This window comes from Epinephelus fuscoguttatus, linkage group LG21 (assembly GCF_011397635.1).
Source record: "Epinephelus fuscoguttatus linkage group LG21, E.fuscoguttatus.final_Chr_v1".
NCBI classification, from domain to species: Eukaryota; Metazoa; Chordata; class Actinopteri; order Perciformes; family Serranidae; genus Epinephelus; species Epinephelus fuscoguttatus.
In genome coordinates this window covers 38,921,094-38,945,199 of record NC_064772.1, presented here as the reverse complement: position 1 = coordinate 38,945,199, position 24,106 = coordinate 38,921,094, and the positions used below count along the sequence as shown (strand labels likewise).

General features: G+C 42.2%; 1 pseudogene; it reads right to left on the bottom strand.

Moving 5' to 3' along the window:
- Window positions 1-626: 626 nt before the first annotated feature.
- Window positions 627-23,379, bottom strand: LOC125881968 (NACHT, LRR and PYD domains-containing protein 12-like; annotated as a pseudogene).
- Between the last annotated feature and the right edge of the window lie 727 nt (window positions 23,380-24,106).

Sequence of the window (24,106 nt, the reverse complement as noted above, 5' to 3'; positions counted from 1 at the left end):
AGAGAGAATTAGAGCCCGACTGCTTCATATTTACTTCAGAGTTTGAGATTTTGAATCATCTCCTGATGTTAATAAAATCATTAAACTTTACCAGAATGGAGAAAATGAAGGATGGATGCTGACCCTAACCTCCACACCCCCCACTTCATATGTGTGTCCCACATGAAATCTATATGTTTAGGTTTATTTTGACAACAATTAAAAAACATACATGAGTAACTGCAGATCAGTTTCATATACATTAATTAAAAATTGTCGAGGATTAAAATACACAATAAAGCCCAAAGGCTTATTTCCATTGTGGTCCTCGATGACAATAAAAGCTGGCAGTTGTGTCAATGACAGGCAAGAGTGGCATAGTTAAAAACAAACAACCCCCTTAAAACTGTTTTTTTTTTTTGTTTCTGTTTTTTATTGGAACCAGAAAGCACAGAATCTTCAGTTAGTCAGCCATTTCCTAAGACTGAATTTAAAATATCTCTCATTTGAGATTAATTTGAGAGAAACACGAAGATCACACCACAGGCAAGCTGCAGTGTATGAAAAGGTATTTTTCCCGAACTTAGTTTTAAATTTCAAGGGAACAAAATTTGTATGTTCTCACACTGTGGTGCTGAGTTTTGTGCAGTGTGCTTATTTGTTTGTTTGTAAACAGTAAAACTTGTTGATACAGAAGCAACAAACCAGCAGCCGTGATGGTTTTTAACCAGTTTAATGTTTGACAGAATAAAACCCTCCCACGATGCCAACAGGTACAATCACGAGTTATAAAATCACTGATGCACCAGAAGTCCAAAATCCATTGTTGTGAGAGTGACATCACCAGTGACATCACACTGTTACGCTGCTGTGGTAATGATAATAAACGATAAACTAACTGCTGTGGTCGTGAGAGCTAAAATAATCTCAGAGCAGGTGTGAAGATCCTGAAGTTAACAGTCAGTGAATCAACACCAGAATCATCCTTCCTCACTCCTGTTTTGCCTCCAGTCAAACTGCTGCGCCCTCTGACGGCCGGGCCATACTGTCTGCGTGAGCACTGCCTAGCGACTACCTCAGTAATCTGCTGCAGCTAGCACATGAGCAGTGTTTCAACACTTGTGCTTCTGCAGAGCTGCCTGCTGCTGTGAGTGCTGTATCTCCACAATTAAAAGACGATATTCTAACACACATTAAACACACATTAAACATGGCTTAATAGAGACAGTTTCAAACACAAGTACACAAATCAGCTTCACTATAACTCACAGCATTCACAGACAAACACTTGTCTTTATCTGGACACATTTTCCCCACAAATACAACATGCTAACGTTATTAGCACAAGTCTGTGGCATTTTGCATTGTATAAATTAGCCTAGCAGCTAGCAGAGATTTCCTCTGCTCATATGAAGCCAAGATAAATCACACATAGGACTTCCTTATTTTGTCGTTAGATATCTGTGAAATAAAAGTGAATAAAAGTATTGTTTCCATGGTGAGGGAGGGGTCTTCAGTTTATTAAAATAAACAGAAGTCTGGGGCGTAACATGTCTGATGACGTGTACGTCAGAATGCGGCGTGGGGTACGCCTCTATGCAGAGTCTACACTGACGGTATGGCGTCAATGCAAGGAGGTTGTTTTGGTGTTGCTCCAGTACGGTGTCAGCCTGACAGCCCCCAGGATGTTTGTTCTTCCAGATGATTACTAGACGCATCTGAGGGTTAGTAGAGGCTCAGATGACAAATGTGTGGTATAAACTTATATCAGATAAAAAGAAGTAAAATATAAAAATATATATGTGTGCCAGAACAGAAAAGGACAAGGAAGAGATGGAGGGAAGGAATGAAAGCTAAGAGAAGTGAGATCTTTGATGAATATGTGTCCAGGCCGATGATGTCTCTGTCTCTGTCTCTGTCTCTGTCGGTCCACATTCACTTAAACCTGCAGGGATGAACAAAACAGCGGTCACCTTCAGCTCAGACACTGTTGTGGTTTTTGCCAACCTGAGTGATATTAAAAATGATTAAAGTCAGAAAAACGAGTGAAGTTGTTAAACTGCGACAGACATCTGATCCTGATCAAATGATTAACTGAAGGTGCTGTGTTAGAGTTCATCTTTATTATGTGAATCAAAACTTTTTAAAAAGCCAGTTTGAAAACTACTGCTGGGAAAACCCTGTTTTAAAGTAAGAGTGGACAGTAGACAGCCGTGGTTTGGATGTCACCAATACAAATAGAAAGTATCTAAAACTCTGCATAGAGGTGGGGAAACATCAACACAGCAAAGTATGGTTATTTTGTGTGGCGATACTGTATCAATACACAGACGCCGTGTATCTATCTTTTATTATATACATTATTATTTTTACAAATGCACATTTTAATTCAACTTTTGGTCCTAAAACAATAAAATCAGTCGCTTTTTTGCTCCACTAGATGGTGCTGATGTTTGTTCCCTGGTGAGGTCAGCAGAGGTCTTAGTCAGCAGCATCTGGCAGGAAGTTCATCAAAACAAAGACTAGAGCGGGACATTATCTGACAGAGGACAGGAGACACTGTCTCACGTTCTCCAGACTAGAGCGGGACATTATCTGACAGAGGACAGGAGACGCTGTCTCACGTCCTACAAACTAGAGCGGAACATTATCTGACAGAGGACAGGAGACACTGTCTCAGGACACCAAAGTCACAGTGGAGCAAACACTGCAGACCTCCTGTAACAGACGACACTTCTAACATGTGTGTTGTCCCTCAGTCAGCAGGACACCTGCATGTGAAGTGTTTGTCTCAGGTCTTAATCTGTCCTCTCAGAGGGCGTTGAATGTGCCCACAGTTCAGTCTGTCAGGTGTGTGCAGCATTTCTGACAGGTGTTGTGACGGTGTTGGTCAGTGTGTCTGCTCTGTGTCACATGTTGCTGCAATAAAAATGATTAAAGTCGAACAGACTGAAAACTTTATCTCAGGAGGTCAAACTGATGCTGACAAAGATTTCCTTTGAGGAAATGATCTGCAGCTGGGAAAAAAAATCACAATATATTTCATCGCAATACTCAGCATATCACAATATTGCAGTGAAACTGTATCACGGCCTCAGTATCGTGATAATAACTCTGCATGAGGCAGAGCAGGTGTGACAGTGTTACATAACACTGACTGCTGCACATGTTTTTGAAGAAGGAAAATCCAACATGTCATTCTAGTAATTGGAGGTCTGCAATTGGTTGGCTTTTAGAAATAAAGTGGAGACTTGAGGACAACTTTGCCAAACAGGAGGAGTTTTCTTGGATATATGAGAGACTCTCCTTTATTAGAAAATGTAGTTGGAGCTCTGGAACTTGACTGGGGTTTATTGGTGTTGCTTTCTTTGAGTAAATTCAGAGTGAGGATCAAGGAGCTTTGACAAAGGTGTTTTTGACAAATAATTGACAAGAGTTCCAGACACTTTTTCCTGGCTCAGGTTGGGGACAATTTACCACAACAACATAGGTCACCATGGAATTCTGTCTAACTGTTACATTTATCTCTCATTTCATGACCGATTCTGAAGCTCATATCACAGACCACAACATACTGACCTCAGAGTCTTCAGTCTACAGTGTGGACTCTCCACAAGATCACACAGCAGCTTCACTCCTGAATCCTGCAGCTTGTTGAGGCTCAGGTCCAGCTCCGTCAGATGGGAGGGGTTGGACTTCAGAGCTGAGGCGAGAGAATGACAACTTCCATCTGTGAGCAGACAGCATGTCAACCTGCAGAGAAATAATGATTATATTTCAACAAAAACGGTCCTCACAGATTTCATTACAAATTCAGTTAAATATTTAATCAAAACGTATTATTACAAACATAGATATCCACGAACTGCTGCTGCGTCATTCTAATGTTCATATTTCTTTCCTCATTGTACGCTATAACTCACTTTTGCATGTTGATATGCCGACACCTCAATACCAAAATTCAGACTGAATTCTGACTGTGATTGACACCTAATTTGAGCCAATAGGATCCTCCATGTTGTCTTCACAGCCTACAATAGCCAACCAGAGCCTGCATTGAAAGGAAGGGCCTGCTTCTCTTCTCAGGTTACACAGTCAATCTTAAACAAACAGTTGGCCTGGTGGTTTATAGGTCTTGTAGTCAATGACACTCCTTACCTTCAGAAGAGTTTTTAACCCCTTATTGTCATCAGAGACTCTCATAAATGTACAGAAACGATGAGCAAATGGCTCCTCTGTTGTCTTTAGTTATTCAAGTTTTCTAGAAGTGTCTTTATACACAGTATGATCCTAAATAAACATTTCTGTCTGTGTTAATTAGTTTTTTCACTCATAATCACACATTCAGTTCATTGTTTTACCCTCTTTTCTGAAAGGGACAAAACCTCGGCTACTGTTATTATACACATATGACTATTGTCACACATGTATACTGCCAGATATTAATACATACTTTCAACATATTGTACCACAGTAGCCAGAACTATAACTATAATATTATTACTTTCATTAATGTTGTTGTAAGCTACTGTCATTACCTGCATCTCTCTCTCTCTCTCTCTCTCTCTCTCTCTCTCTCTCTCTGTGTGTCATATGGATTACTGTTAATTTGTTATGCTGATCTGTTCTGTACGACATCTATTGCACGTCTGTCCGTCCTGGAAGAGGGATCCCTCCTCAGTTGCTCTTCCTGAGGTTTCTACCATTTTTCGCCCTGTAAAAGGGTTTTTTTGGGGAGTTTTTCCTTATCCGCTGCGAGGGTCCTAAGGACAGAGGGATGTCGTATGCTGTAAAGCCCTGTGAGGCAAATTGTGATTTGTGATATTGGGCTTTATAAATACTATTGAAATTGAATTAACCGATCCATTGTGGTGAAAAGAGAGCTTAGCCAGAAAGCAAAGCTCTCAATTTACCGGTCGATCTACGTTCCAACCCTCACCTACGGTCATGAACTTTGGGTAGTGGCCGAAAGAACAAGATCGTGAGTGCAAGAGGCTGAGATGAGTTTCCTCTGCAGAGTGGCTGGGCTCAGCCTTAGAGATAGGGTGAGGAGCTCAGACATCCGGAGGGACTCGGAGTAGAGCCACTGCTCCTTCACATCGAGAGGAGCCAGTTGAGGTGGTTCGGGCATCTGCTAAGGATGCCTTCCGGACGCCTCCCCTGGGAGGTGTTTCAGGCATGTCCAACTGGGAGGAGACCTCGGGGCCGCCCCAGCACACGCTGGAGGGATTACATCGCCTGGCTGGCCTGGGAACGCCTTGGGGTTCCCTTGGAAGAGCTAACGGAAGTGGCTGGGGAGAGGACTGTCTGGGCTTCTTTGCTGAGGCTGCTGCCCCCGCGACCCGGACCCGGATAAGCAGAGGACGATGAGTACGAGTACGAGTAAGACATTAACAAACCACACATTCTTGTCAGATCCCAAACAGAAACAAAAATATATCACCTACCTCAGAGTCTCCAGTCTACAGTGTGGACTCTCCAAACCAGGAGACAGCAGCTTTACTCCTGAATCCTGCAGCTTGTTGTAGCTCAGGTCCAGCTCTGTCAGATGGGAGGGGTTGGACTTCAGAGTGGAGGCCAGAGAAAAACAGCTGATCTCTGGTAGTTCACAGTGATTAAGTCTGTAATCACAAGATCAACACTCAGGATTTTGTCAGGAGTCCATGTTATCCTGTCACATATTTCTATTTTTTGCCCCCTGCTTCCTCTGGCAGGTTGCTACAGGGTTTAGGGTAATGGCTGCAAAAGTCCTCTTATTTTTAGACTCAACTTGGGGATTATTAACAGGGACCTACCAGAGGCTCCCAGGCTGCTTGTACTTTATTTGCACATACAATCACTCTGCACTAAATATGCTCTCTTGAATCCACTGCTCATTATTATTATTATTATTATTATTATTATTATCATTATTATTATTATCATTGCCTGTTCTTGTATTTTTGTACTTTTCTGCATACCTAGTTTTTAAATTTTTAAATTTTGAAATTCTTAATCTGACTCTCCTCCCTGACTGTTGTAACACCGGAATTTCTCAATTGTGGGATCAGTAAAGGTGTATCTTATCTTATCTTATCTTATCTTATCTTATCTTAAACCAGTCCAAAATATAGTCAGAAGTTGAAACACAATCAGTCCACCAGTCATTGTCTGTGGAGCAGCTCATCACTGTACACCCTATGACATGACAGCTTTGAGACTTCCTTCCTTCTGGCTCCGAGAGGCAGTATGACTGACTTCCCCAGGCCACGGAAACAACAACACTGGAATTCTTAATTTGACTGAGGGTCCCCTTTAAGATGTTCCTCTTTGATAAAGCTTATAGTTAGAGCTGAAACTTATAGTTAGGACTGGCTCTTATAGTTAGGGCTAGCTCATAGATAGGACTGGCTCTTATAGTTAGGGCTGGCTCATAGATAGGACTGGCTCTTATCGTTAGGACTGGCTCATAGATAGGACTGGCTCTTATAGTTAGGACATATGTTGCACATGTCCCATGTTGCACTGAAAACTAAATTACTTTTATTCTTCACAACAGTGCTAACTTTAAGACTTTTCTCATCGAGATTTGAGCTCCACAAAAACAAAACAATCAGTGAACTGACCTCAGAGTCTTCAGTCTACAGTGTGGACTCTCCAGAAATTCACACAGAAGCTTCACTCCTGAATCCTGCAGGTTGTTTTCGCTCAGGTCCAGCTCTCTCAGATGGGAGGGGTTGGACTTCAGAGCTGAGGCCAGAGAAACACAGCTGATCTCTGACAAACTGCAGCCCCTCAATCTGAATAAAGAATAAATTAAAAAATCTATTTATAATCCAATCTAATCCCCTTTTTTTTAGTTTTTTTAAGTGTTCCATTGTTTTGTGCTAATGAGTGGGATTTTCTCTTATTTATTTTTTTATTGTATTTAACCCAGATTTAACCAGGTGGGTCCCGCTGAGATCAACTACCTCTTTTACAAGGAAGACCTGGCTGAGACAGCAGCACACATAAAGTTACAGTCAAACAACCACACAATTAAAACATAAAAATACACAGTAACATGTTCAACATCTTCACACAATGACAAGAACCAAGAGATTCATTCATTCTTGTATTAATGAGAGCTTTAAAATCAGGCAGAGACCAGTCCACGCAGTTTCAGCTCTTTCTGAAGGTTGTTAACAGGTGAGAGCAGCAGAACACATAAAAGCTTTCTTTCTCAGCTCAGTCTGAGAACCAGGAACACACAACAAAACTAAGTTTTGAGATCTCAGACTGTAACTACAGTCACATCTCTGTTCAGTAAAAGTACAAATGTATGAAGGGAGTTTACCCAGTGCAGCTTTATAAATGAACAAATACCAGTGACTGAGCCTATGAAAGGTCAAAGATGGCCGACCAACCCTGGAATAAACTGTACAGTGATATGATATGCAGTATCTCACATGTAAACAATGTGTAGATGTATTCATGTACAACAGGTCACCACAATTCAGAACGGGTACCAATGTAGCAACAGCCAGTCTTTCCTAGCCTTAAAGGAGAAACAGGACTTGTCTCTGAAATAAAACTTAATTTTTAAGATCATCAACCTGAGGTTGAAAAGACAGGGAGTCATCGAGCCAAATCCCGAGATATTTGTAACAAGTGATGGCCTCTAACTTCTTTCCCTGAGCAGTATGCTAGTAGATGGACTTTACTGTTGGTCGTGGACATCAGTCATATGTACCTTGACTTACTCACCATCATCACATCAAGTCTACATGGGTGCTGGACCATGAGGGCTTATGAGATATTTGCTATGACACAGGTCTAAAGACCTCACTCGTTTCCATGGTGATGGAGTTGTTATTTTTCTAACAGTTCTTAATGTGATTGATATTAACAGTTTATGCAGGACAGGTGATGGCTGCTTCACATAGCTGCTCGAACAGAGAAAGACATGGGTCTGTTTTTGAGATATTTTAGATTAGCCTCATGTGTTAGTCTTAAGTTTGCTCTTACATTAGTCTAATGTCAGGTAGTTTCACAGACATAAAAACTGATATATTTTAAACTTACAAAGTTAGCTACCCTACACAAATGGCGTTCAGCCTGTAAACAGCATTAAAGCAACTCACCGGGCTACGTAGGTGAGACTGGTGAGATAATGAGATACAATCTAGAGAGTCCAGTTGACCTGACAGATTCTTGAATTTAAAGGTTATACACCAGAACACATCGTTTATAGTCCCAGACCAAAGATTTGTGACCAGACAAAACTGTTATAGAACGTTGCTGAGCCCTCTGTTTCTGTCCTCAAGGTGTGCTGGTGTCAGACGACAGCAGGGAATGTGAAGAGCTGCTTGAACTTGACTGATGTTACGATCTGTCAGGCACTACATGACTTCATGTACATTCATACACCACTCTACTCAAAACCTCTCAGACACTGACTGAAAAGAAAATATTGTCAAAGAAAAAAGCAGACATCAGAGGGCCACACATGTTTTACAGTACCAAGTTTAACAAGCCGAGGTCAACAATTCCTACTGACAGACAACAGAGATGAACCAACCCACTAAAGTCACCAGCTAGCTCTTTGTAAGATGGCTATACCCTGCTGGTGAAAATGTGAAATACAATCTAGTTTTCCAGAAAATCCAGGTGGATGTCAAGTTTGATTGCAATCTCATATCTTACCTAAAGTAAAATTCAAACAGACCACAGTCATGTTGTCCAGTGCTTCATCTCTACTTTAAATCAAATGAAATTTCCACAATACAGCTCATGAAAGAGCTCATAAAGTCGTGTCTGACCTCAGAGTCTCCAGTCGGCACTGTAGACTCTCCAGTCCAGAGGAGAGCAGCTCAACTCCTGAATCCTGCAGGTTGTTTCTGCTCAGGTCCAGTTCTCTCAGGTGGGAGGGGTTCGACTTCAGAACTGACGCCAGTGAAACACAGCTGATCTTTGACAGTCCACAGTTAGCAAATCTGTCAACAAAGAGATAATCATTGTCATGCATGAACACAGTAAAAGTGCAGCACTGATTGAGCACGCTCATATGTTGAACTGAGCATGTCAGTTTGCAAGTTATGAATTTCAATGTGACAGCGGACGACATTTGTTTTATGGCACCTGGCTACCAGGACTCCTGAAGCCAGTTCATGTAGATATTTGAACAGAGTTCAGTGAACAAATCCAACAGATAAAATCTCACAGTCGCAAAAAACAATTCTGATCACAGGCCACTTCAGCTTCAAATTGGGCCTCATTTACTAAACAAATGTACAACAAAACTGGGTATACAGTCATTTTCACATATAGTTTGGCATTTATTGATGTGGTCGTGAGCGAAGGCAATGATCAAATCTCATGTCAGGTTTCAACTTGTGCATGCAACTTTGAATCAGCACGGACTGCAGCAATAAATCTGACTGAGATGGAGAACTGATTTTAACTGTATACTGACCGGCGTCTGTGGGACTGGGTCTGTAGGAATGAGTCTGTAGGACTGGGTCTGTAGGAATCAGTCTGTGGGACTGGGTCTGTGGGACTGAGTCTGTAGGAATCAGTCTGTGGGACTGGTTCTGTGGGACTGGGTCTGTGGGTCTGAGTCTGTGGGACTGGGTCTGTGGGTCTGAGTCTGTGGGACTGGGTCTGTAGGAATCAGTCTGTGGGACTGGGTCTGTGGGACTGAGTCTGTAGGAATCAGTCTGTGGGTCTGAGTCTGTGGGTCTGAATCTGTGGGACTGGGTCTGTAGGAATCAGTCTGTGGGACTGGGTCTGTAGGAATCAGTCTGTGGGACTGGGTCTGTGGGACTGGGTCTGTGGGACTGAGTCTTGAACTTTTATCGTTGTCCAGCTGGGACGCAGGTGGTGTGTTTGTGTCTCCTCCACCAGCTGCTATGCCTGAAGTGGAAGCTGATCTGATCAACGTGGCCACGTCGTCTTTGGTCTGGCTCAATTATAAACTTTAATGTAACTATAATAATGTCAATATTACGTAATCCACAGGTTAATATTATAAATATGTTTGCTATACGTTGGTTCATATTACGGATGTATAAACTAACTGACTGACACACTGTGTTTTTCTGACTTACTTTGAAGAAACTTTTCAGGCCACCAAACAGAACCAGTTGGTTTATTGGACCTGTGTCGTAGTGTTTCCATTTCTAGCTCAGAGTCATTATGCCTCTTCATGTCGTAAACTCTGGGGGCGGGGCGTCTAAACCCAGAATATATTGGGGCAGGATATGTAAATGAAGTTTGTTTCAGTGGCCACATTTATCAACATGCGATCATTCCTATGCTGTGATCACGGACATAAGAGCATTTCATGACTCATATGGGAGTTCGCTCTGACCTGCACTGGTTTGTACAATTGGAAAATTGAAATGAATAAAAATATATAAATAAATAAATATAAGAAAAACCTTACTGTGAACCAGTTCATTTTATTCTGTGTGAACTGAACTTTGAGCGAGCTCTTGTGAATTGTGAACGTGCACGTTAATGGGGATAACATCTGAATCAGAGAGGTTACGATAAAAGAATTGTGAATGCCATCAACTATACACCATAACCCAAATATAACATTAATAATGAGGAAAATTTTAAAGACAGCATTTGTTATTCTTTGTTCCTATTTTTACGTAAAAAATCCCAAGTTTGTGTGATTAATTCTTTCATATGTTGTACAATTTTTTGTTAAAATTTCTGTCTGATTATTTCATGACATGTCTCTGCTACGATGAAGCAAATAAACAGACAATCTAAAACAAAAGCTGAAGTTCATTCATTCATTCATTTTCTGTAACCGCTTATTCCATTCAGGGAGACGGGGGGTGGAGCCTATCCCAGCTGACACTGGGTGAGAGGTGGGGTTCAGTTTTGGCGGTTCAGAGTTTTGGTTCTCCATTTCTCCATTTAAACTGCACCACAAACTAAGAACTTTCAGAACTTTTTAGGATGTTTTGGACTTTGTATGCCAGATTCTGCAAAAACTGAAGATCTTTGAGAAACCACTGAGAAGGAGTGGTAAGAACATTTCTACAAGCTAACACTGACATGCTTATGAACTCTATTTAAAGAACTATGAGGAAAACAGTATGTTTTTTTTCTCTCCACATACTGACTTCATTTGGTGTTTTCAAAGATCTGTTTGACAAACTGAGGAACATTTTTAAACAGAAAGGTGAAAGAAGATGAACGCCTGATTAATAATTTTCAGTTTTTGTGTTGTGTTTAAATTTTTGTTCAGTTTAAGATCTCCAAAATAAAAAGAGAGAAAGTGAACTGACGAAAGTGCTTCCAGTCTACAGTGTGGACTCTCCAGTCCAGCAGACAGCAGCTTCACTCCTGAATCCTTCAGCTTGCTTCCTCTCATGTCCAGCTCTCTCAGATGGGAGGGGTTGGACTTCAGAGCTGAGGCCACCAGGTCATAGTGAGTTTCTGACTGCCAACATTCAGAAAGTCTGGGAAAACATAATTATTGTAAAGTCAGTGATTTAAAACCAAAACAAATACACAAAGAAAGACACAAGATGCACACTAGTACCAACAATTGCAACACTCTTCAACAGAAAAAGATCCAAAACATTTGGCCACACACATACTAAAAAAGAAAACAGTTTAAAATTCCTCGAGAAACATTCAAGCCAGATTTTAAAATGGTGTAAATGTGACACACGTATGTGAGCTCTACTCTTTCCTAACAGCATCAGTGAGCAGTCTGGTCTGTCCCCGCTGAAAACTGCAACTGAACTTGTACTTAAATTATCCATCATTCTCCCTGTTATTAAAACTACAAGAAAATAACTGGCTTGAGCTTGCATTTATAAATTCATGTATTTGTGTTAGTTTATGGGTAGCTGTTTTCCAGCTGGTACAACTTTTATTGTTGTGACTAAACTGCTTAGGTGCAGTTCATCTGGTGCTTTTGGGAGTGAACAAACAGCTTCAGGTGCAGCCCAACCACCACACCATCATTCAGACTGGACTAGAGTCTATGAGTCAAGGTCAGAATAAATCAAAGTGTCTAATCTGTATCAGAGCGTCTCTTTACTGGATATGAGAACTTGAGTAACAAATGGAAATGGGGCCTTGATGGCTGCATTTCTTTCTCCTGATACCAGTTGACAGAAACTGTGACCTAGTGACTGTATCTCTACAATTTGCATAATGCAACACATTCTCACTCCTAACTCATCAAATACTTGCTCACTTGGGCAGTGGTCCTAAAAGTCAAACTATGACACCATGACATTCAGGGATGGCATGTCAAGTTTTTAAGAATCTTTAAGATTTTAAGATTTTTAGGTTAAGGCCACAAAAACACGCTGTTAGATATGGAAAAAAAACCCTCATGGTTCAGCTTGAAATAAGTACGGTTTGAACTACTGGACAGGATCTTAGAGTGCAGCCAGGAAGAGGAGGTGGTCCAGTTTAGGGACCTCAGAATTGCATCTCTGCTCTTTGCAGATGATGTGGTGCTGTTAGCTTCGCCACACCATGACTTCCAGCATGACCTGGGGCAGTTTGCGGCTGAGTTTGAGGCGCTCAGGACGAGAGTCAGCACCTCCAAATCTGAGGTCATGGTTCTCTGCTGGAGAACTATGGATTGTTCCCTCCAGGTTGAGGGAGAGTTACTGCCTCAGCAGAAGGAGTTCAAGTATCTCTGGGTTTTTTAGGGGCTGTCCACACATGAGCTTAATGCAGAGGCGTAGAAGTACAGCTCTTTCAGTAAAAGCACTAATAACTTTGTGTGGTTATCTGTTGATGAGCTGCAGTGTGATATGTCCAGTGAATCCAGGGATTATATATTTTGTCTAGTCTGGAAACACCTCAGGATCCTCCAGGAGGAGCAGGAAAGAGTGACTGAGGAGAGGGACAACATGAGTGCTTTGTTCAGCCTGCTGCTACAGAGACCCTACCCCGCTGAAGGAATTGAAAATGGATGGATGGGGACACCACTGGACACCACAGATAAGTTGTTTATTTGCGCAATTTTAAACTGAACATGTAAGGCATTTCCTTTAACCTGAGCCCACTAAAAATGGCTGCTGTGGCCTCCTTTGATCTTCAGATAAAGGATAGCCAAACGAACTGAGTTTCCCAATGTTCTCTGTTTGTCACACCCAAGTGTGAGACACTGCAGATGGAGCCATTCTTCAGTCACTGTTGGTCCCTGTGGCACATGACTCACATCACTTGGTCAATGTAAGGGGAAAGCCTACATTCTACAAGCCTACATAGTCTCCACAGAGGTGTGTCATCTCGCAGCTGGAGCTGCTACGCCCTTACCTCACTGTTTCTCACCTCAGCTCCCAGCAGGAGCTGCAGCCTAGCTCTCTGAATGTGGCCTGCTCCAAGGAGACATAGAAGTCTTCTGGCACAGAAGATTAGACAAGATAGCATCAGCAGCTACGACAGTCTACAAACTAACTTCACAAGCGAAGGTGTAACAAAGCCAAGATTACTCTGAACTGCTACATCAAAAAAGGATAAAGAGCAACAAGCCTCATCTTACCTGCACAACTGGAATACAGCAAAGCAAAGACTGCATCTGAGCTGAACCTTAAAAGCCCGGCTCATCCACCACGGACAGCTGCCAGCTAATAAAGCAGCACACCAAAAGCACCACCCCACCCCCCCTTCTATGGAATGGTTAAGTAACAACTGGGCACAGCATCAGTACAACTGTAAAGGTTAAGCAAGACTGTTTAACTTCTGTCAGTGTGCATACGTTGATTTGATGTTATTCAGTGAGTAATTGTTGTGAGGTTGTCTGTTGTCAGGTTACTGGGTTGATGGCTTTAACAAAGCTAAATTGCTGTTGGTTAGCTAATTCTTCACACAGACCTGAGGCCTTGAACGCCACTAAACATTATACTAACCTGGCACCTTCACACAACACAGATCACACACACAGACTTGAACTTGAAGCTTCACACATTTCCATTATTACATTGTTCCCTTACTGACATCGGCCATCTTCTTGTGGCTCTCTATTAGACTTGGATGGTAAATGGACCTGCACTTGTATAGCACTTTTCTAGTCATTTGACAACTCAAGGCGAGGGTACCATACGAGATGCCACCTGCTACTCAGGGGTTTATAAATTCGTACAATTTGGGGTTCAGTATCTTGCCCAAGGAGACTTTGACATGTGGACCGGAGGAATCGGGGATCGCTGCCACTAAAGGCTGCCTCACTGCACCGGTGTCAGACACCAAGTGCCACTGATGAAGCACAGGTATTTGACGAGCTGAAAGTGAAGGCTGAATAACAATGTTACAACCTGGACTTACTGAGCCTTTCTGCAGTTCCTCACAGCTGGAATCAGTCTGAGTCGTCCCTCCCATGATGTGTTGTACTTCTCCAGGTCCAACTCATCCAGAACCTCCTCTGACATCTGCAGCATGTAGGCCAGAGCTGAGCAGTGGATCACAGAGAGTTCCTTCGCTGATCTGTTCTCTGACTTCAGGAACTCTTGGATCTCCTGATGAACTGAGAGGTCGTTCATCTCCGTCAGACAGTGGAAGATGTTGATGCTTCTGTCAGGAGAGATAAACTTGGCCTTCATCTCCTTCAGGTTGTTGATGGCTCTCTGGATGATTTCTGGACTGTTGTCTGTCCGACCCCGCAGACCTTCTAACAGTCTGTGGTTGGACTCCAGAGAGAGGCCATGAAGGAAGCGAACAAACAGGTCCAGGTGACCATTTTCACTCTCCAGGGATTTCTCCATGGCTCTGCTCAGGAACTCATCCAGAGATGGGTAATGGTCTTCACTCTTTCCAAAAAACTTAGAAATCTTCTTGAGGAAAGACTTTGGCTTTGAGTCCCTTTGACTGAAGTCTGTACCCAGGAAGTGCTCCAGTACCTCTGTCTTCCTGTTGGTGTAACAGTGGAACATGTAGACTGCAGCCAGAAACTCCTGAACGCTCAGATGAACAAAGCAGTAGACTGTTTTCTGGAAGATCACACACTCTCTTCTGAAGATCTCTGTACAAACTCCTGAGTACACCGAGGCCTCTGTGACATCAAGACCACAGCGCTCCAGGTCTTCTTGGTAGAACATGATGTTTCCTTTCTCCAGCTGTTCAAACACCAGCCTCCCCAGCTTCAGAAGAACGTCCCTGTCAGCCTCCGTCAGCTCCTGTGGACTCGTCTCATGTTCTTCAACATACTTGTGCTTCTTCCTCTTTGTCTGAACCAGCAGGAAGTGTGAGTACAGGTCAGTCAGGGTCTTGGGCAGCTCTCCTCTGCTCTGTAGTCAACATGTGATCCAGAACTGTAGCAGTGATCCAGCAGAAGACTGGGATTAGACACATGATGTGGAGGCTCCTGGATGTCTTGATGTGTGAGATGATTCTGCTGGACCGCTCTTCATCACTGACTCTCCTCCTGAAGTACTCGTCCTTCTGGGCGTCAGTGAAGCCTCGTACTTCTGTTACCCTGTCAACACGTGCAGGAGGGATCTGATTGGCTGCTGCAGGTCGGGAAGTTATCCAGACCAGAGCCGAGGGAAGCAGATTCCCCTGGATGAGGTTTGTCAACAGCACGTTGACTGATGACTTCTGTGTGACATCAGACACGACCTCATTGTTGTGGAAATCCAATGACAGTCTGCTTTCATCCAGGCCGTCAAAGATGAACAGAACTTCCCAGACAGCGAGCTCCTCTGCTGTGACCTTCTGTAATGTTGAATGGAAAACATGGAGCAGCTTGAGAAGACTGTACTGCTCATCTTTGATCAAGTTCAGCTCCCTGAACGAAAGCAGAATCACCAGACTGACATCTTAGTTTTCCAAACCCTCGGCCCAGTCCAGAGTGAACTTCAGCACTGAGAAGGTTTTTCCAACGCCAGCGACGCCGTTGGTCAGAACCACTCTGATGTGTCCCTGTTGGTCAGGTAAGGCTTTAAAGATGTGCTGACACTTGATTGGAGTGTCATGGAGGGTCTTCTTCTTGGAAGCTGTCTCCAGCTGCCTCACCTCATGTTGGGTATTAACCTCTTCACTCTGTCTCTCTGTGATGTAGAGCTCAGTGTAGATCCTGTTGAGGAGGGTTCCACTTCCTGTTTCATCACTTCCTTCAGTCACACATTCACATCTCCTCTTCAGACTGATCTTATGTTCATCTAAAACCTCCTGCAGACCAGCGTCCACTGGAAGAGGAGAAAATGTTGGATTTGAACAGTCAGATCTCACAGTGAATCTAAATTGAAAAACAAATCAAGAAGACAGAGTGTCGTGCTTCAGCAGACAGATGGACAGTCTTACTTTGTACAGTGCTGCTCTGACTGTCTGTCCGCAGTCCAGCTCTTGTTCTGGATCTGTCTTCAATGTGGGACTGGAATGGTTCCACTGGTTCATCAGGAGACTCTCCCTGTCCCCAGTGTCCACAGCTGGTAGAGACTGGATCCCTCAGGACATCCTGACTCCTGTAAATGTTATAGAGACGGTAACGGGCAGATTAAACAATGCAGCTGAAGATTTTTGAAGTGAACAGAAGAAAAACAAGAAAAGCTGTGACAGAGTCAAATCATGATTTACTAAACTTAATGTGGGCATATGTAAAAAGTTCAAAACTTGCTGACAAAGCAGCGGTATTTGACAACTTCAGAATGAGAATGGCTGGGATCAGAGCTTCATCACTGTCGTCATCATCATCATCATCATCATCATCGCAGTAGAAACATACTTTGTGTGTGGGAGCTGATCACTGAAGTACGGAGGTGAATCTTTGGACCAGTCACTCTTCACAGACAGACGGCTGCTGGCTGAAGACTCAGACCTGATCCTGTGGAGACAACAAAACACTCTTAAGGCTCATTTCTTCTCCTGTTTTGTACGAAAATGGAACATGAACACATGAACACGCTGACACATGAACACATGAACACACTGACACATGAACACATGAACACATGCAGTGTCAGAAATTAATAAGGGCCACGGGCCATTTGCCCCGCAATTTATCCAAGAATGCCCCCAAAAGCCATGTTCCGTGGGCCAAAATTGCCCCCAAGTTTTCGAAACAACTATATGTATTCATATTTTTAACAGTATTACAATCTGACATTAAAGTATAATTTTATTTTCATTAAATTAATTTACCGTCACGTCTACAACTCATTTTCCAGACAGCACTGAGAGTAATCTGACAGAGAAGGGGAGGGGGCTTTGCTGTACCATAAGTATAAATTAACCATTTCTTGGGTGATCTGTGTCGACACAATGACAAATTAATGAAAAATTAAGGTAGAATGAATGTTAAATTTTAAATTAACTTACTTCCAGGATTGCATCTAAGGAATTTATAGTAATTTGGCCTTTTTAACAGTAAAAGTAACTGTAATGTGGTGAAACATTAGTACTGCTATCAGTAGATTAATGGTTAAATCATCACATTTAAACTGGTTGAATTATAGGAAATCTGAGTGATATTTTGCAACCATAACTTTATGTAACCCATTATTTATTTCATTTATAGTGGTTTCTACTGAAGAGTGAAGACACTATCTTAGTTGGTTTTGCTTTTCATGTGCTTATTGTTAGAACATAATTACAATTTTTTGATGGCCCCCAAAATATTTTGAAAATGCCCCCATTTTTTAGACCGTGGGGGCCAAAATTGCCCCCAAAATATTTTGTTAATTTCATACCCTGCACATATGCCTGTGGATATTCTCATTCATCCAGGTCATAGTTATCTCAAGGCAATTGAATCAAACGCAACTGGACTCGGTTTTGTCTTAGAAGACGTTTCAGCTCTTATCCAAGAGGCTTCATCAGTTCATTCTTGTCTGACTAGGCTGGAACTAGTCTGACAAACTGGTGTGGAAACAACCCAGGTTTTTAACCTCTGGGGAGGTCTTCACAAGGCCAATGATGTCACTGGTTCGTTAGTGCTCCAATGGTGTGTCAACGACAGTCGTTGAAACTCCTGCTGCAACGCTGCAATTGGAGTCGTTAGAGTCACATGAGGCCATTTGTGAATGACTGTTGTTTTTAGAGGTTAAGCTGTTAAGTCTCCAATGACCATCGATGACACACCACTGGAGCACTAACGAACCAGTGACATCATTAGCCACACCAGTTTGTCAGACTAGTTCCAGCCTAGTCAGACAAGCATGAACTGATGAAGCCTCTTGGATAAGAGGTGAAAAACAAAACCGAGTCCAGTTGCGTTCAATTCAATTGCCTTGAGATAACATGAACACATGAACACAGGAACATGAACACATGAAGTTAAATGCTTGCTGACAAAGCGGCGGTATTTGACAACTTCAGAATGAGAATGGCTGGGATCAGAGCTTCATCACTGTCGTCGTCATCATCATCATCATCATCATCATCATCGCAGTAGAAACATACTTTGTGTGTGGGAGCTGATCACTGAAGTACGGAGGTGAATCTTTGGACCAGTCACTCTTCACAGACAGACGGCTGCTGGCTGAAGACTCAGACCTGATCCTGTGGAGACAACAAAACACTCTTAAGGCTCATTTCTTCTCCTGTTTTGTACGAAAATAGAGCCGTCCGGGGCGTCGGTGGCTGAGTGATAGAGCAGGCGCCCCATGTACAAGGCTGTTGCTGCAGTGGCCCAGGTTCGACTCCAGCCTGTGGCCCTTTGCTGCATGTCACTCTCTCTCTCCCCCTTTCACACTTGTTTGTCCTATCAAATAAAGGCAAAAATGTCCCAAAAAATATCTTTAAAAAAAAAAGAAAATAGATCTGTCCCTTTGGAACGTCTCTGCCCTCATACCTCCATGTGTCCTTTATGGTGTCATAGATACAGCCAATAGATGGCACTAGAGGGCGGAGTCTAATGTTTCACACAACAACAAAGGAGGCGACAGTGGAGGAGGTCGTGATATTGTACCTTTAAATGCAGACGTCTCTGAGGTCATTAAAGGGAAATTTCGGTTTATTTCAACCTGTCTCCTATCGTCCTAAATTTGTTTCAAGTGACCAGTGACATAAAAATAATAGTTAGCATGTTAGCCATTAGCCTAGATACAGCCGGGGCACATAGTAGCGTCAGACCTGTTAAAACGTAAGTGAACAGGCAACCTTCAAGTGCAAAGTTAGTCCACTAAACAAGCTTTTTTTTTCCACAAAGACCGCCTCATATCGTTAGGATAAATGTCAGAGAACATATAGAAAACATGTTGTCTTACCTTACCGGTGTGCTGCCATGTTTGTTTACCATCTAGCTCTGCTTTCCAAAGCGTGGCCGAAATATCGTGAGAACAAGCAGCAATCTCATAGCGTGCCTGAAGTCTCGCGAGAACAAGCAGCAACAGCTGGAAGGCAGAACCGGACAGTAGCCTGAAAAGTTCATTCACGTTTGATGGCCGCCCTTATTTATTTGAGCCAGAATACACTGACGAAGAGCTTCGTGAAATTGAAGAACAGAGGAGGAGGAGAGAGAGAGAGGCGCAACAGGTAGAGGACGAGAGAGGAGAAATGGCTGCTGCAAGGCTGCATAGCTCTGGAGATTTTATTATTTATTTTATTTTATTGTCTACTTTAATATTTTATTTTATTTATTTCATTGTCTATTTTAGTATTTTATTGATATCTTCATCTTTATCTCGTTTCCATTCATGCTGTATTTCTATTTCTACTTTGCACGGAGCATTGGAACAAAAACAATTTCCCCCCGGGGATTAATAAAGTATTCTGAATCTGAATCTGAATCTGAGATTGGTGGTGTACCTGTGAATGCTGTGCCCCAGTGCCCACAGAAGAGGAATGCCTCTGTTGCAAGGAATGGGACCGGCTGCAGCCTTTTTTTCAAGGTCTGGATGTGACCGAGGACGAGACACCTCCACCTGGAGTAGTATCCAGCTGGGCTTTATCTAGAGCTCACGAGATTTCAGGCACGCTATGAGATTGCTGCTTGTTGTCGCAATATTTCGGCCGCGCTTTGGAAAGCAGAGCTAGATGGTAAACAAACATGGCAGCACACCGGTAAGGTAAGACACACGTGTCGTTACATGTCGTTTTCTATGTTCTCTGACATTTATCCTAACGATATGAGGCGGTCTTTGTGGAGAAAAAGCTTGTTTAGTGGACTAACTTTGCACTTGAAGGTTGCCCGTTCACTTACGTTTTAACAGGTCTGACGCTACTATGCGCCCTGGCTGTATCTAGGCTAACGGCTAACATGCTAACTATTATTTTTATGTCACTAGTCACTTCAAACAAATTTAGGACGATAGGAGACAGGTTGAAATAAACCGAAATTTCCCTTTAAATACATCCTGACACAGTGGCAGAGAATTCTTTTCACTGTATCACCAATTCGTTCTGTTCAGCCGTTATTTAAATCCGTGTCCCTGTCTGTAATGACTAACAACCAGTCTGAGCTACATGTTTGTCTTCAGCAGCTGTGTGTTGAACATGTGACCAGAACAAGCAGGGATTTGTTCCTGTTGCCATGGTTACCACTGACATGAGAAACAAAACCACAACAGTTTAAATCAGAATTATCAGCAGAGAATGAGGCGTAGACTGACAGGTGTGTCACTCAGCGTCAGTACATGATATCCCTGTCTTTCCCCGTCTGACTTCAGTTTCAACCTACATTAGAAAATAAACTGTGAAATATGTATTTAGTCATCAGGGCTGAGAATGTGTCACTGATTTACTGTACTGCCTTTATATCATATAAACACATGGAGTTATTTATATCACTGTGACTGAAGTCTGCTGCTGAATTCAGCTTCATGTTTCACTCACAACAGTTTTTAATAAATCAGAAGTTATGAAAACATGTAAACTGCGTGGTTAACACAGACGAGCGGAAGGATTAACTGGAAACATCACATTTATTCACTTTACATGGAGCTACAGTTAATACTGAGTTATGTGTTAGTGTCTCTTAATAAGTCATCAGAAATCATAAATCATCTTCAGAAGGAGCAGACATTACGTTAAGCTGCTCGGGACATGTTAACGTTAACTATATTTTAATGGCGTAAGGCATGCTAATCGTTAGTGTGCTAATCGTTAGCGTGCTAATCGTTAGTGTGCTAATCGTTGGCGATTGCTCGATTGCTTTGAGATTGCTTTGAGATTGCTTTGAGATTGCTGAGGTTTGATCACATGAGCCTGTTTGAGCTATAACACGTGGTGTGTTGCACATTTTATTTCCTACCTGGAAAAAAGAACAGAGAACTGTACACAAACTGTAAACAACCTGTAAACAAACTGTAAACAAACTGAATTCATTAGAAATCACCAGTTTCGGTTCAACGCCGGAAGCTGCACCCATAATTCACTCAAGGTATCATGGGGGCAGGAATAAGGTGGATAGCTTCAGGAAAAAAAAGGAAAAAGGTTAAATGTGTAACCAGTGTTCATTTTATTAGGAACACCTGTACATAGATCCAACAGTTGTTGAACTTAAAGGTGTTTCTGTCATTCAGTCTGTCCTCATTAATAGAAACGGGTTGGACATAATAACAGAAACACCTGTCAGTAACAAGAATAAAGGCTGTGCTTCCGTCTGATACTTTCTGACAGATCACGCTGCATCTTTACCACAAACATCTTTAACTGATGTTCAGACTCCACGTTATCAGCCTGGTTACAGCCCGACGCTACATCATAAGGTGTCGGCTCGGATCGTAAACAACAACAAGTGTCGTACATGACAATCCATAGTTTTATGCAGTGTAGTGTGTCATAGTAGACGACAACCGATGCCACGTCTGGGACGCCTCAAGTAACTTAAGTAACTGAAGTGACAAACGTAGGTCAAGTTAAGTACGTACATGAATTAACTGTCAGTTAAAAAACTCAATGTTGACTTTTGGGTTGACATTTAAATAAAGTTTACAGATGGTTTACAAACCAACTTATTATATTGATTAAATTATAACTATAAGGTTGATCTATCTATAACTCTTTAAATATACAATTTATTAATGATGTTACCGAGTTTTGTTTCAAACTTTACTGTTCCGTACGAGTAGAAAAGCCAGCAAAGCTAACGATAACTAGGCTAGCGGTTCCTTCTGTGGTCAGCCATGTTGTTGACAATCGGCCATGTTGTTGACGATCATGTTTAATTGATAAACAAGTCAAAGAGTGTTTTACTGTGTTTGTGACAGATGGCAACTGAAGACTGGACGTGACTCTGTGGACCAGGCTGAAGCTTCCTCTGCTCCCTCCTCTTCCTCAGCACGCACGCTCATCATGTGGTCATCAGGCTGTCTGACAAACATGTGAATACATGAACATTAACACATGAGAACACATGAACACATGAACACAGACACATCAACACATCAACACATCAACACATTAACATTAACACATGAACACATGAACACAGACACATCAACACATCAACACATTAACACATGAAGACGTGAAGACATTAACATTAACACATGAACACAGGAACATGAACACATGAAGACATTAACACATGAACACAGACACATCAACACATCAACACATTAACACATGAAGACATGAACAGAGACACATTAACAAATGACACATTAACATTAATACATGGACACAGAATCATGAACACATGAACACATTAACAAATTAGCATTAATACATGAACACATTAACATTAGCACATGAACACAGGCATATGAACACATTAACAAATTAGCATTAATACATGAACACAGGAACATGAACACATTAACATTAGCACATGAACACAGGCATATAAACACATTAATATTAGCACATGAACACATGAACACAGGCATATAAACACATTAATATTAGCACATGAACACATGAACACAGGCATATAAACACATTAATATTAGCACATGAACACATGAACACAGTAACATGAACACATGAACACATGAGAGTAGAGCTGCAGTTCTCTAAATGAGTGAATCATTTGAAATATCAGATCAGTGAACAAACAGGAAGACCTTTTCCCTTTAGACATGAACACATGAGAACATGAGGGCACAAACAACATGATGCAACAAGGTGATGACATCATGTTAATGAAACCTCCAACCTGAGACTGTGCTGACAGGAATCAGAGGAACAAGAATCATGTGCAGTCATCAGTTACCTTCTTCTTCTCCTCCTTCTTCTTCTTCTTCTTCTTCTTCTTCTGTTTTTTTGTATGCTGCTACAGTTTTATCTTCGTGGTGACCAGATTCAGAGGAAGCAAGTTTTAAAGTGAGAGGTAGTGAATTAGAGTTCAGAGACAGAGAGAGCATGGCAGGAAAAAGAGAGTGAACCAGGAAGAGGGAGGGACCAGAGTCCAGAAGGGCGGGTCTACACCATGAAGTGATGATGAGGGAGAGCTGTAGGAGGAAGGCAGTGCTGGAGAGACTCCTTTGAAAGCTGAGCTGCAGCGAAGCTACTCTGTGTCTGAGGACGTCTGCACAGCTGTCAGAATGAAAAGCAAAGGAGGCGGGGCTGGTCACACAGCGTTCACCTACAGAAACAATGGAGACAGAAGAGAAGTAAACAGCCATCAGTAAATATTAAATCTGACAATAAAGTCTCGTCTCCAGCGTGTCCTCTGTCATGTCATGTCCTTTGAGTGTGTCATCACTTAGCTGGCTGTGTCCAATAATCTGTGTTGTCTTTTGATCTGGCTCACACTGGGAGCTCTTACTTCATTAGTTTTGAGATGGTTCGACTGTTCCAATAAAGAGCTGCTCCTGTCGTCTGATGAGTTGGACTGAGACACACAGTGATTCACAACTGATGACCTGCAGAACCAAATGTCACTTCACTTCATTACAACTACGTTATTACTGTTATTATTATTGTTATTATTATTATTATTATTATTATGTAAAATGCCACTGGCCTGTGCTAACAACGTTAGCATGTTGTATTTGTAGGGGAAACGTGTCCAGTCTGAGGCAGTTCATTTGTCAGTGAACCTTGTGAGCTGTGATAGAGCTGAACTTTGTAACATAACCTTTGTTAAATGTTGCTGTTGCTCCCAGACACACACCGCACAGGTATATGATGTATTAGGGGACGTCCTCAGGTGGACATGTTGTGACCAGTCATATGTCTTACTGTCAGGGGGGACAATAGTTTGACACTTACAGGACCTGTACGAATCAGAGACAGACACTAAACTGGAACTCCTGAAAAGTGACGACGTCAGTGAGTCGTGAGAATTATAATT